A 13798-nucleotide genomic window follows, 5' to 3' on the forward strand; every position below is an offset into this window, starting at 1 on the left:
CAAGCACAAACACCACAAACTCCTTACTTTGGACTCTGGACCTAGCCACTTGCTCTGGCACACCATGTCCCAAAATGTGTGGGAGAAGTGAGGAGCCTGGTAGAAGGCTCTCTGATACCCACAGCCTGAGCCTTTTGAGGCCATCAGATAGAGCATTGTCTGCCCCAAGACAGTGCTCTGCAAGGGGTTGACAGCACCATTGTGTGGGCTGGCCCGTCACTCACCAGTGGCTGCACAAAGCAGTGAGGGCAAGGTTTAATCCTGACTCCAGGCAGCAGATAAAAACCAGCAGCCAGCTGCTCCAAGACTGTTTAAGGCACTAGCACCTCTTGGCCTCACCAAGGCCAAATGCTGCCCAGCTTCTTCACCTCCTCAAGAGCTACTTCTTTTTGCTTTCCCTTCAGGTGGGAGCAAGAGAGGTGACACAAATAACTACTTTTCTCCAAACTCAGACACATTATAGGGAGCTGCTGGGGGAAACATTCCAGTTCATTTTCAGAAACCATCCCCCAAAGAATTTTTTTCAAACTGAGACGTCCAGAAAAACACCATGCTGTAACTCCCACATCTACTTAGCACCCAGAACATACCTGTCAACACATGCTCCTTAAACTCATGGACAAGCAGAGTCAAGTGTTTGGGGGCAGGGGCTGCAATTCTTAATCATAGCCCCCTTGCTTGCTTTTTGCAGCAAGCAAGTTATCCAGTGAGGGGTCTGTGGGTGGTGAGACATGGCACCAGGGCCAGTCCCATTCTCAGACACATTTGCTGCAGGAGTGAATCCTCAGGGGGCTGGATCACATTTTCACATCAAATAGAAAGTAAAACAATTTCAAAATGAAAACAAAACAAGCTGTTCCTTAAGGCTGTGAAGTCCCTGACCCCTTAGGGGGCACTGCACAGGTTCCCTGGAGTGTACCTTATGCAGATGCAGCAGCTCCACTGCCCAGTACTAGTCTCACCAGCACCTTAGGTCCTAATAGCCCAGCAGAGAAAGGATGGACAGTGGCACCTCTACCTCTGTAGAGGCCAGCTAGTCTAGCCCATCCCAGGAAATACTGACCAGGACCTGCAGATGCAACCCCTCCGCTCCTGGAGTTCTTTTCATAAATAAAGCCTTCATTAGTGTTCAGGACAGGACTTGGAACCTCCTGTTTTATTACCTATTTAGCCATGGTCTGTGGCACAAAGCAAAGATGCATTTAAACAGACTCTGACAGGTCCAGTAGTTCCCAAATTCCTGGGCAGGGGGTGTTCCCATCTATCGGGTACCTCAGACATGTGTGCCCTGCAGTCCTCATCCAAGGCTCCTTGAGGTGGCCACACCAGAGCTCCAGAGGTCGTCTCACAGGCAGATGCAGCAGGCTGAGGGGTGACTATGATGTGAATTAAACCAGCAATCCTCAGTATTTGAAGTCACCTTCTCACATGGAGGAAGATGGTGCTCAACAATACTCAACTCTTAAGCACACTTCCTGCCTGGCACTTCACTAACTTTGAATGATGCCTGTGGGATGATGGAAGTAGGAAGGAAGAGGGAGGGTAGAGGAGAGGGAGGTACAGAACTCAGCCTGTACCCCTCAGGGGACTCAGCACCAGGTACTCACCTCTCATTGGAGACCTGTCCCTGCTCAAGAGAGGGGAGCAGCTGGTGGGTGGGCTTGAAGATACATTTTACCAATTTTTCATGCCCATCCCTGTAAATGTGACCCTGCTCCTGAGCTTTTATCCTTCTGACAACTTTACGCTGGAAAACATGCAGACCCTCTGATAGCATGAAATCAGGAACAAAGACCTAGGGACAAAGAGGGGTGAGGAGTGGCTGCAGTCGGCTGGCTGAATTTCAGCCACAGGCAGATGTTCATAGGAACATCTGAAGGGAGATGCTTGTAAAAGAAATGGGCCTTAAAACAAAGCCTTCAATAGTTCAAAGAAAGGTGCCAAAGGAAGCCACATGCTTGCTCATGATAAATCTCAGCAAAGAACAAACTAGCATCATGAATTGCAATAATAAATGTTCTTATCCTTCAACTCTCAGGTTCATCTTAGACTCCAGAAACAGAATAAAAATATCTGAGCTGCGTGTTCAACATCACTGCTTACTTGTGCATTTGCAGGAACTTTCTGCTTCAGAGGACTGTAATTTACTGAAATCTCAGTCATGATCTCTAAGACTTCAATAAGAAATAACAACTAAATTGACAGCAAAATGTGCTTAGGAAGTTGTTTTGAAGCAACAGGACCCAGCTGCTGAACTAAACTCAGCCACGTCTGGGTGTCAAGAGACAGCATTTGCAACTAATGAGAATGAAGCTGAGAACTACCTTCAGCCCCAGGAGGCCAGGGGTAGATGGGGTATCTCTGTACTCAGAATGAAGCAGAAGCTGGTTTCCGAAGACAGTCTTACACTATTACAGCTCTCCTTCATATAGCACTGGCTCAGGGGAGGCTGGAGAAACTAGAGGCACAGAGGTGCCTATGCACACCTTTCAGGGCAGGGCTCACCCGGCTCTGTCTACTCACACAGGTCTCCCTCTGCAGCCATGTTCAATCACAGATGGGATAGCTATATCCTGCTCCATCTGAACTCTAGTACATCAGAGTGCTGCTCGTGGCCAAGGGCCACGACCTCAGGCTCTCAGTAACTCATCTAGAAGCAGGGACTTCTGTGAAAACTGGAAACCCAAGGGGTCATGCTGAGCTCTCCCACCCAGATTTCACTTGCTTTACCCAGGGCAGGTGATTTCTCTCTGCACAGCCTGTTACAAAGTTTGTCCACATCTTGAAAGTGATGCCATTCGTGGGAGCTACAGCCAGCAGAATACATCAGCATTCAACACCAGTCTCTGCCTGCATTTTGGACACTTCTGAGTGTGGTAGGTGTTTGCAGTCCCCTCCTGGGAAAGGAAATTGCCTTTCTGGCTTAGATGGCGGAGAGGCCCATGGGGTGTGAATTTGCACTGAATCTGCGCAGCAGAAACCAGACCAATAATGAGCATATGGCAGGTTCTGCAAGAGCTGGCCCTACCTGAGTTACAGGTGACCTGGTTGGCCCATCTCACAATACCAGTCCCCAAGACAGTCATCTTCCCTTTCTCTATAGCTAAGCTCTTGGGGTCTTCCTCTCTCCTCCTCCTCCTCCTCCTCCTCCTGGCAATCAATGATGTCAAGGAAATCTGACCTGAGCAGCCAGTGCTGTGGTGCTGTGATGTGTGCTTGTGAGCCTATAGCAGGCTTTTCACTAGAAAGGTGACCATAGACATCGCAGCAGGAAATCTGTTATGGTCCCATCTTTCTTCTTACAGGCCTGTTGTTTTTGTTTAAATTCTAGCCATGAAAATGTCCAGAAGTGAAGAAGGGCTACATCCAGGCAGCAGTGACTAAAGAAAGGAACAAGGGAGCTGGGGATTTAGCTCAGTGGTGCCACTGCCTGCCTCGCAAGTGCAAGGTCCCGAGTTTGATTCTCAGTACCAAAAAAAAGAAAGAAAGAAAGAAAGGAACAGGGAAGGACTTCTAGGAGACAGTTCACAGACAGGCCTAAAGACTCAGCATAGACTTTCCTCAAAACAACTTAATGGAAAATCATTATTGCTAAGTTCAAATTTTTCCAATGCTTCCAGAAAATAGAACCAGTTCATATAAACATTTTTTAGGCTACAAATAGTTCTCCTGGGAATGCTGAACATTAATATAAATTTGTGTCCTGCTATATAGCACACTATTAAAATCAATATGCTTTTGCTTGGAAGGCAGTATTAACCAAAAAGGCCCCAGCACCCATGCTGTCTCAAATGTGCCTGGACACTTGGTTCCACACACCAGGCTGCCCAGGGGTCAAAGCTGCATCTCAGAATATTATCACTACCAATAAAGCTGCATATGAACGTTCTAGGTTTACCTGCAGGTCACTGCAAAGTGAGTACCAAGAATTGAATGTTAAATTCTAACAAAGAGGCATTGTAGTCCTTGGATATACATCTGAATTTTAGAACACGAAATATAAAAATTTTAGAAAATACAAACTTACCTGTCCCAAGTGATTAACCAATCCTTGGTAACTAATGTCTACTGACATAATTTCAAGTCTTAAACATATTCATGGAGTAAAATAGGAGCATGGTTGGTAAATCACTTAACTGATCACTCTAGATGGCTTTCAAATTTGTATTCATCACTGGTAACTTAGAGATTCAAGGAACACAGAAACTAGCATCTCAGGGCTGGGGATTTAGCTCAGTGGTTTCGCCACCTGCTGCGCAAGCACAAGGACCCGAGTTCGATCCCCGGTACCAAAAAAAAAAGAAACTACCATCTCAACAAATTCTCTGATCATTCCCTTTTTGGGGTGAACATATACTATACCCCAAAAGTCTGTGTGCATCCAACAGATGTGCATGTTGACAGCTGTCCATACCAATGGTCATGTGTGGTACAAATGGGGGGTCCCTTACCCCAGAGGACACCCCTGTGGAGAGGTCACTTGAACCCTTGCTGAGGGAAGAGGCCAACAGCAACCTGGCAAGCACAACGTCACACTCAGGTCTAACTATTTTTCATAGAAACAGCAAGACTAAATGGCATGTTAAAATAATCTCAAATTAACTCTAGCCTTTAATTTACCCTCCTTTCCTAGGATACACACACACATTTGTGCATATGGAGCTTCTGAGAAGCAAGAGCACTGCTTTCCTGGGCCTTGCACATCCCGCTACCCTACATGGTTTATTGAGGGGAGGTGCAGCCCAAGAAGCTGGAAGGTGGCAGCAGAGGTTATAGGGGGTGCCTTGTCCACATCCGTGAGTGGTCTGTGGCCAGGCCTCAACAGGTCTACAGCTCCATCCCTAATCATTACAGCCAATATTCTGATTGGTAACACTTATGTCCACAGGGCCATGTCTGTAACCTCTCAGCTGAACAAAGAAGGTAATGGCAGGTGTCCAGTTAGTATAAAGCACATCCTCATTTTGACATCTACATCCAAGTACCTACACAACTCCACAACATAAACTCAAGTGTGCTTCATCTGGGTTTGGGAGATGAGACAGCAGACGGGCTCCACAAGAGATGGAGAGGTGGTCATAGCAATGAGAGAATGAGGACTGCAGATAGCTAATCAGCCCACCCTCAGGCAGGGGCTTGCAGTGCATGTTTAATCTGCAGCAAAACCAGCAAAGGTATTCTGAAATGAAATGTGCCCAAGATGATGATTTCCTAGGCTTTTAGGGTCAGAGTGGTCTTACTGACATAGAGAAGGGCCTAGGAACTGAGCAACACACTAACCACCTGCTGCTCTATCAGGAAAGCCCCAATACCCCAGCCTAGGTTATTTATTTTTCACTTCCTCAAATCAGCCCTGCTGAAGAACTCTGCCTACCTTTGAATCTACTCTGATTCAAAGATCAGAGAAAGCCATTAATGATGGGTGAGAGAACACCCATCTGCCCTGACATCACTGTGTGTCACAGGGCTATGCATAAGGCCTTCTGTGGCAGGCTATGGTATACTGGTACAGCCGATTATAGGTGCATTATGGGAAGCTGTTTATCTCAGCCCCTATGGTGGCCCTCCTTCTTGTTGCACACTGCCAACTGTTCATCTAGGACAATAACACACCATAAAGACCCTTTCATTTCCTCTCCTAAGTAGCTTCCTGATTCTCCAGCAGCCAAGCCAGGGTGGAGGTGGTACTGACAGATCCTGAGTGGCACCTGCTTTCTGCCACATTAGGGAGGGCATGGCCCACTTTCTTAGGCAGAGCATGGGCTCTCAGGCTCACATGTAGCTGGGCATCTAGTGTCTTCTGCTGCAGCCTGGAGGTGGTTCACAGGAGGGGCACTGCTCCTTGACAGGGCACACTCCTCCCTGGCTGAAGGTGTACCTGCCACAGGGCATAAAGTGCCTCTCTCGGGATGTCCAGGCTCAGACTGGCTGGGAAGACAGAGGGGAGCCAGTACAGGCTCACTCTCTCCACAGAGTCTCACAGCTGTGATAGCAGGCTGTCAGAGCTGTGTAAGTGCCATAGTGGAGCCAGGTAGGACATGTGCAAAGAAGAGATGGACTACCTAGTAAGCAGTGAGTCAAAAAGCTTAAGTCCCCTAAAGGAGTCCTGGAATGGAAGAGCAGAAGCCAAGCTATTTTGTCTTCTATAAAACAGGAATATCTAACATTACCCTACCATTTGGAAACACTGGCTAACTAAAGCCTATAAATAATCTGCCTAGAAGAAAATTAAAATCCCCCAAATATAAAACCCAAATAATTATAATTCAATATGATGTTCCACTTTTTCAGCTGATGTCACAGGCCCTATATACATACAGTACAAGTAGAGGTGTCTTTTGCAAGTTATTTAAAAGTAAGTTTAATGATTTCGAGAAATAATTCTGCTTTTGGCCGCCACCTGCCCGCCACCTGCAGCCCAAGAGCCCCGGTTTCGACAGACTTCACCAAAATGCCATCCCAAATGGAACACGCCATGGAAACCATGATGCTTACATTTCACAAATTTGCCGGAGAAAAAGGCTGCTTAATGAAGAAGGACCTGCGAGTACTCATGGAAAAGGAGTTCCCTGGGTTTTTGGAAAATCAAAAAGACCCTCTGGCTGTGGACAAAATCATGAAGGACCTGGACCAGTGCCGAGATGGCAAAGTGGGCTTCCAGAGCTTCTTTTCACTAATCGCAGGACTCACCATTGCGTGCAATGATTATTTTGTAGTGCACATGAAGCAGAAGGGAAAGAAGTAGGCAGATTAGAACATTTACTCCTGCCCAGATGAGAGTTCTCCCAAAGGGCCACTTACTAGAATCTGCCCCTCAGCTTCCCCATGTATAAAGATTTTATGAGCAGATCAGGACCCTTAGAAAATGTACAAATAACATCCAGCTCTCACTGGACAAGGAGAGAAAGGAAAGTTAGTTAAATGCTAGATAAGCTTTTGATTTTTATATTGTTTGCATCCTCTTGCCCTCGATAAATAAAGTCTTTTTTTTTTTAGTTCTGGAAAAAAAAAAAATTCTGCTTCTGCCATTATTTTAAAAAACAAGCACGCAACTGAGCAGTAGCTTTGATGCACATACCATTCAAAGGCTTCAGTACTTCAGCAACATCCCTCTCTGCTTCCTGTGTACATAAGCAGGACAAATATCTAGGTGTTCCTGAAGGAACTCAGCCAGAGGGAAATGGCAGGGTGGTAGTGGGAGTGATGACAAGATGCTAAAAGAGACTAAACCTGCCATGCAGAGTGGTCTGGGAACCCACGGAGAGTCATAGTGCTGGTCTATCTGCATACTAGTTCCCAACTCAGAGGGAAATCCCTGAGGACTGATGACAATGGCAACATTGAGCAGGGATGCACACATTTAAATCCATGCCACTTCAGAGTTAACCTCAAAGGTCTGCAGAAGCATCTTTCTCAGAGGCTTTTAACAGGTGGACAGTCCTTCGGTCTTCTTCCAAGATACAGATGTGTCTGTACCACATCAAGCCCTAGGTATCTAATGCTCATTACTAGTTCTCTGCTGCAGCATGGACGAAACCCCAAATCATGTAAGACTGCTCTGGGCTGCAGGTGGACATACTAAGAGACCTAGAAGTTGGGTCCTAAAGGCATTTAATCCCTATATGCACATAAACACAGGCCACCAATAGCTGTCACAGCTGGCCCTGCCCATCTAGACCCTGATGGAAACTGCTAGTGGACAGTGGGCCCAGGTCTATTCCACTCATGGCCTCATCTGCATCCACTGTACTTGTGGGCTGATGGGTCTTGTGTGCAGGGGGCACAGCACAGTGGTTCACCAAAGAACCTGGTAACCATATGCAAGCAAGCATGAAGCCCAGCCACAGTGGTTCTTGGGCTGGGGCAAAAGTAGCTGGGGTGTTAGAGGCTATCAAGGTTAATGTCCAGGTACAATGTCACCTTCCTGACTGAACTACAGCTGCTTTTAAATACCAGGAGTATCTATGGCCTGGCATGGGCTCATACCACCAGGCAGCTTGGGTGGAGCTGTCCATGCTGGCCAGTCTGGCTCACATGGCAGAAATAATCTTGGGGGTATACATGGGGATCCTTTTTAACAATGGTGGGACCCTTTTTCAGTGCCAGTTTGAAAGCTACATCCTGGAAGGTTCTCTCCAGCCTGGCTGCTAAGCTGGAAGCTTCACAAGGCCCTTTTCCCCACAGGCCCAGCTGGCTCCCAAGTATGTACCTGTCAGCAACTGGCAACTGGTTTCTGAAAATGGCCACCGACCTCCAAAAATGCATCCATCACTGCCACTGTCAGGAAGGTGATAGATGGCAGGTGTGGCATGGCTGGGCCACTCAGAGACAGGCACGCCTGGTACTGCTGTCACTCTGCATCACTATGACCAGCTGAGCGCTCCAGCTGCCAGTTCCCACTGCACAAGGCATAAAACATACTCTCTGAACAATCTCCCAGCAGGGCTGAACTGCAGGCTGCATTATGAATTAGTGTAATGACGCATGGTCCTATTAGATGGTACATGATAATCGTGTTTAATTTGTGTATGTTTTAATTATGGCTTAAGCAATGCCAAATTTGATCACAGTATCATCTTCTCAGTTCTGCTCTGCAAGCATGTTTGCATTAATTTGCATTTGAAATGAAAGAAGCTGCTCACTCATGGGGGACAGAGCCTTTTGACTTTAAACACACACACATACACACACACACACACACACACACACAGAGCCTCTTTCAGAGGCTCTTACTGGGCGGGACTCTGGTCAACCCATCCAATCTCTGTAATTCTCCCTCCACCACAAATGATAAGCAAGTCCCCACTGTGCTCTGAGAGCTTCCAGAGTCAAGACCAGCCCCCCCTCTTGCACCCTTGGCCCTGCCATACCCAGCAAGATGAACAATTGCTGCATTTAATGCATTTAATTTACTGTAGCCAGGCTCTGGCTCATTGGCCTCTCATTGTTTTGGAGATGGATTTAATTAACCTCTGATGAATCTTGTCAGCAAGCATGACAGTGTCATGGTATGAGCAAAGTGTTGTGAGTACCCTGAGGGGCAGAGTCATCCGATGAGTCTGCTCCCCTGAAAGAGAGGGCTCTCCCCACCAGCTAAGAATGGAGTGAGGGCTGAAGGATGTACTGCTTTGGGTTAGGCTCAATAATACAAGGCAAAGCAAAGCACTGGCCAAAATCAACTTCCACTTTTACTCCCAAAAGGGAAGCCCCTCTACCTCTAGTGAAAATACCTTCTACAGAGCCCTAGAGGCCATGTCACCAGAGCACATGCCTATTTAGCACTTGCCTGTCTTGCAACCAGGCCTGCATTTCAGGAACATACCCTTAGAATGTTCTGAGCTCTGAGAAATACACCTTCCTGAGATCTTCTCACTAAGCACAAATGTATTACTGTCTATGAACTTTCAGATCACCTTTCCCAATTTTACTCTGACCTATGGCAATCTGAAACCACTGGGAAAAATGATCTGGCAAATTTGAAGGAACAGATATCCAGAAGAATAAGGAACAAGGCCAGTGTGCTTCCTTCCCTTACTCCCAAGGAGCAGGCCTGTAGATCTGGGTGGGCACCACAGCATTCCAAGAAGAAGACTGCCCTTCTTAGAAGCATCTGCATTTAAAGGAAAGGATGTGCCTGGCATCCAAGGTAGCCAGTTCTGTGCAATTTGAGCACCAGCTGAAGGTTAGCAAGGGCCATAGTGGCAAAAGGCTGGCTAAAGCTGCAGCATTCTACAGGATCCTTAGGCATGGATGTGAGGGTTGGGTGGGCAGAAGTATCCTTGATGCTGGCTCTATGTTCCCTCTTGGCAAAAGTCTGTATGGTGAAGAGGGAAAGGTGTGTAGACCCAGGAGGCACAGCCTTGGCCAGTTCCTCAGAGACAGTGGCACAGCTGTGGGTTACTTGCTGTGTATTGTGGAATTTTCATAAACAGTTAACAACTGTTGATGCCATGAGGGGAAATGGTCTTTGATTTCAGAACTAGTCTTTACTTGACTAAATGGCACTAAATATATATCAAAAATCATATTGCATACTTTCTGTGAGGTTTGTTTTACTTATACTTTATATTATGTGCAAAACATGATTAAAGGTCATTTTTATTTAGGAAAGGAACAACAACCTATCCATAAGTTTTAAAAGAGCCACAAAAACTCTTCAATTAGTGCATGGATCTAAGACACATCTGTTTGTTCATTTATTAAGCAAATAATCCACTTAAAAACTACTGATTTTCCTCCCACTGTTTTGCAAGTGCCAGGTTAATATCAGGACAAAGAGTCTTGGGTTTATCATGTGTGAGGGGCCATAAATCTGAATCCAACAACTTCAAGAACAGCTGTTGTCAGGAGGCAGCCTGCAGGCAGGTGCCAAGTAACCAATTGCCTATAAGACCCATCTGGGGAGCACTACCTGCACCTGGGAAGGGGGCTTTCCTCAGAGGTGTTATTGCTACTTAAGACATGCTATCCCATCCTGGTGTCTAAGAAGAGACATTCTGCTCACCACAGCCTCAGGCAATGACAGTATGATCAGAGTACACTCAACTTTCCTTCTGTGTCACACAAGGATGAGTGCAAGTGAGGAAAGCACCCCACAACAGTGCTGTCCCCTTACTCCACAAGAACAGCCTGTGCGACCTATAGGACCTTTTCATTCTATTTTGTTTAACATCTGCTGGCAGGCACCTTGACTGCACCTGACATGGTAGTGGGGGTGGTGGTAGTAGTGGTGGTGCTGTGGTCATCCCAGGGGAACCTTTCCTGCCTTTCTGAGTTCTGTCCTCTCACCTGGAGAAACTTGAGCTCATCCCTTCCATGGTAATCTGCACAGCAGACCACACAGCACTGTCTCACGTCTCATGTGAAATGGTACCATGTCTGGGGTGCTAAGAAGGGCAACTAGGCATCTAGTTGGAGACCCCGCCTCAGAGCTGTGGCTCCAAGATGAATAAAAACATGGTGAGGAAGGTGAATTCCAGGCAACCAGGATAGCAGTCCATGCAGAGTATTTTCTCCAACAGGAACATGCATTTGTGCTAAAAATCATGTAGATCTTTCTTGCAGACAACCCCCAAGCCATGTAGCTCTGTAAAATTTGAACTAAAGTAAGGTTTGAAATCTAGCTCCTCTACTACCCAAGGTGCTCACACCCACCTGTTCTGCAGCTATGGGATGTGTGGTCCAGCTGCATTGGTCAGTGCCCCCGTGCTGGGGCAGATGAAGAGAGGCACATGCCATTGGCAGGATGTGGACAACGCCTTGGTGAACTGGGACTGTGGTGATGCCAGCTTGAGTTTGACCATGAGGTTCTGCAGGGAAATCCTGCCCTGAGGGTGCAGCGAAATTCAGAGGTTCTGGAAATGGCCACCATATCCTTCTCTTACCTCATCATCTTCTATAATGTTACAAGTGAAGTACAAGCTTTACTTCAGTATCTGAAAGAATATGTCCTCAGAAGCCACCTCTCTCCACACCCAGGAAACCCTTTCTCCACAAAGTGACCTGCTGTGGTATCAGAGGGCTGTAGCAGACCTGGGGAGATACTGGGCAGACAGGAGCCAACCTGTTGGCTAGTGACAAATGGTTAGGACTGCAGACTGCTCAGTCTTACCCTTCATGAGGTGACCTACTGGTTACTGTCCTGGACAGTTCTGACTCAATGGCTGCTGTCAAATCCAATAGCTCTTCTGGGAGCCCAGGAAGTGGATCCTGCCCCACACTGGTTTCTATGGGTTCTAAGGACCCTGACTACCTATAGGGCCTGACCCAGCAGACAGGCCAGGAAGACAACCACAGTATATAAACAAACATGTGCTCTTGTACCTTATCTAAAAACCAGCTATCCGGGAAATTTTTATACTTTGTATATAAACAGCATGCTCTTAAGTAGTCCCATGCATATTACACAGACAAATAGATGTATTATGTACTCAGCTCCTAAATTTCTTTTCAAAACAGGATCTCACTATGTAGTTCAGGCTGGCCTTGAACTCATTATGTAACCCAGGAAGGCCTTGAACTCATGGCAATCCTTCTGCCTCAGCCTGCCAAGCGCTGGGATTATAGGTGTGCACCACCAGGAGAAGCTGGGAAATTTTTATACTGAAAAATCCGCATTTCAAATAATTCCTGATTTGTTTCAAGGAACTCTGATGGAAAAATCATGAGGTAGGAAGGTACCTGTGTTCTTGGAGGAGACAGCAATGAGATACTGAAACTGGCCTAGTGACTTGGCAGCAAGTCACAGCTAAGAAGTTCTAAAAGTTCTGTGGGACTTTCAGAAGAGCATACCACTTGCTGGGAAAGTCTATCACTGATGTGCAGAGAAATAGCCCCTGGAACACAGACCACCAAGACTCGTGGACCCCTTTGTAGACTGACTTCTAAAGACGTGAGGACTGCATTGGAAACGTCTATTCCATCAGCAAAGAACACCCACATGTGACTGTCTCTTCAGCCCATCATGGTTCCCTCGCCATGTATGCCCCCTCTCCATCTTTGCCCCCTTTCCAAGCTAGGTTGAAGATGTAAGAAGAGGTTCTTTTACCACAACCTGTCCCCAAGGATGGGGAGGACAGAGTGGTTCCTGGCTTTCTGCCCTGGGTGACACTAGGGTAGGTCCCAGACCTGAAAACCAGCAAAAATTGGCATTCTGAGGCTGTGTCCACCTTTTCTCTTCAGCTCGCCCAGGACATGGGGTCCATCTGGACCAGATCTGGAACCGCCCCACCATTAGGACCTGTGAGCCAGGATCCCCTCTCCCTGGGAAACAGGACCATCTTAGAGAGGAAAGATCAGGGCCAAGGTGGTATCTCACAAAAAATGCAGCATTTTCAACTAATGCATTACATTGGTCCCCAGGCTCCTTCAAACATGGACCCTCTTAAGTGCATGAGCCTGGTCACACCTATGTGCAAACTCAAAGTAGACATTTTCTTGAATTTCCATTTAACAGAAAAAGTTCCATAGTTTTTCAGATGAGTCACCCCTACCCCTGCACAGTGACCCAAGCACTCCTGTACCTAGGGATCCCCAGGGACATAACCACCCCTCCTCACTTAGCATCCTGTCACAGACAAGCTATTCTCCCACAGAAAGGGGAGGCGAGAGGAGGGGAGAGAAGGGAAGATTTGGAATGCTCACCTGGTACCAGTCCTGACCAACTGAGGAGTGGCTGCCCTTTTGTGATATTTATTCTATCTGGGAAGAAAAGGCCACTCTTGAATTTCCTCTGACCTTTTCCTAATCATGAGTTGACTGGCTTTAGTTTTTCAAGGGTCCTTTACCTTTCTGCAGGACACTTAGCTCAGTGGAGGCTTCTGGGTGGGTGTGGAAGCCATTCTGTGTGCAGCAGAGGTGCTGCTCTCAAGCAACAAGCCAGAGACTGAGCTCAGAGGTTTAGAAGCAAGAGATTTAAGGTTTTGGAAATGTGGCTTTTCAGCTCCAGGTAGCTTAGTTTGAATGGAAAGACCTTTTGGTAAGATCCCCTGAATCCTGCTGTGTCCTCAACAGCATCAGACATAACAACAGATTTCCAGAGAATAGACCCAGCTCCTACTCTGTTCAAGGATCCCAACACCAGACTGAGAAGCTCCATAACCTTGAAGCAGAGATGATAAACCAGCAGAATGGACAGAGGAAACCTGTCTGTCTTAAAAGCTGTATGTAGTCCATAGCCCTCCTTCCTCCTCCACAGTTGGGTAAAGCTGCATCCCTACTAGGAGCCACTGAATGTCCAAGGAAACAACCCACACAACCAAACATTTACACACATGTATGCTGTGAGGCCTTGCCAAGT

The 13798-nt window shown here is 46.9% G+C and overlaps 1 protein-coding gene and 1 pseudogene across 5 annotated transcripts in view; one reads left to right on the forward strand and one right to left on the reverse strand.

The window, feature by feature from the left end:
• Inpp5a (inositol polyphosphate-5-phosphatase A) overlaps positions 1-13798 on the reverse strand; it is a 251681-nt gene that overhangs the window by 26295 nt on the left and 211588 nt on the right. The gene's annotated exons all lie outside the window — the stretch shown is intronic.
• On the forward strand, positions 6418-6795 carry LOC147825694 (protein S100-A10 pseudogene; annotated as a pseudogene).

Source organism: Heterocephalus glaber, unplaced genomic scaffold (genome assembly GCF_053883595.1).
Source record: "Heterocephalus glaber isolate CG9 unplaced genomic scaffold, H.glaber_assembly_v1.0 deba00001497, whole genome shotgun sequence".
In the NCBI taxonomy this organism is placed as follows: domain Eukaryota; kingdom Metazoa; phylum Chordata; class Mammalia; order Rodentia; family Bathyergidae; genus Heterocephalus; species Heterocephalus glaber.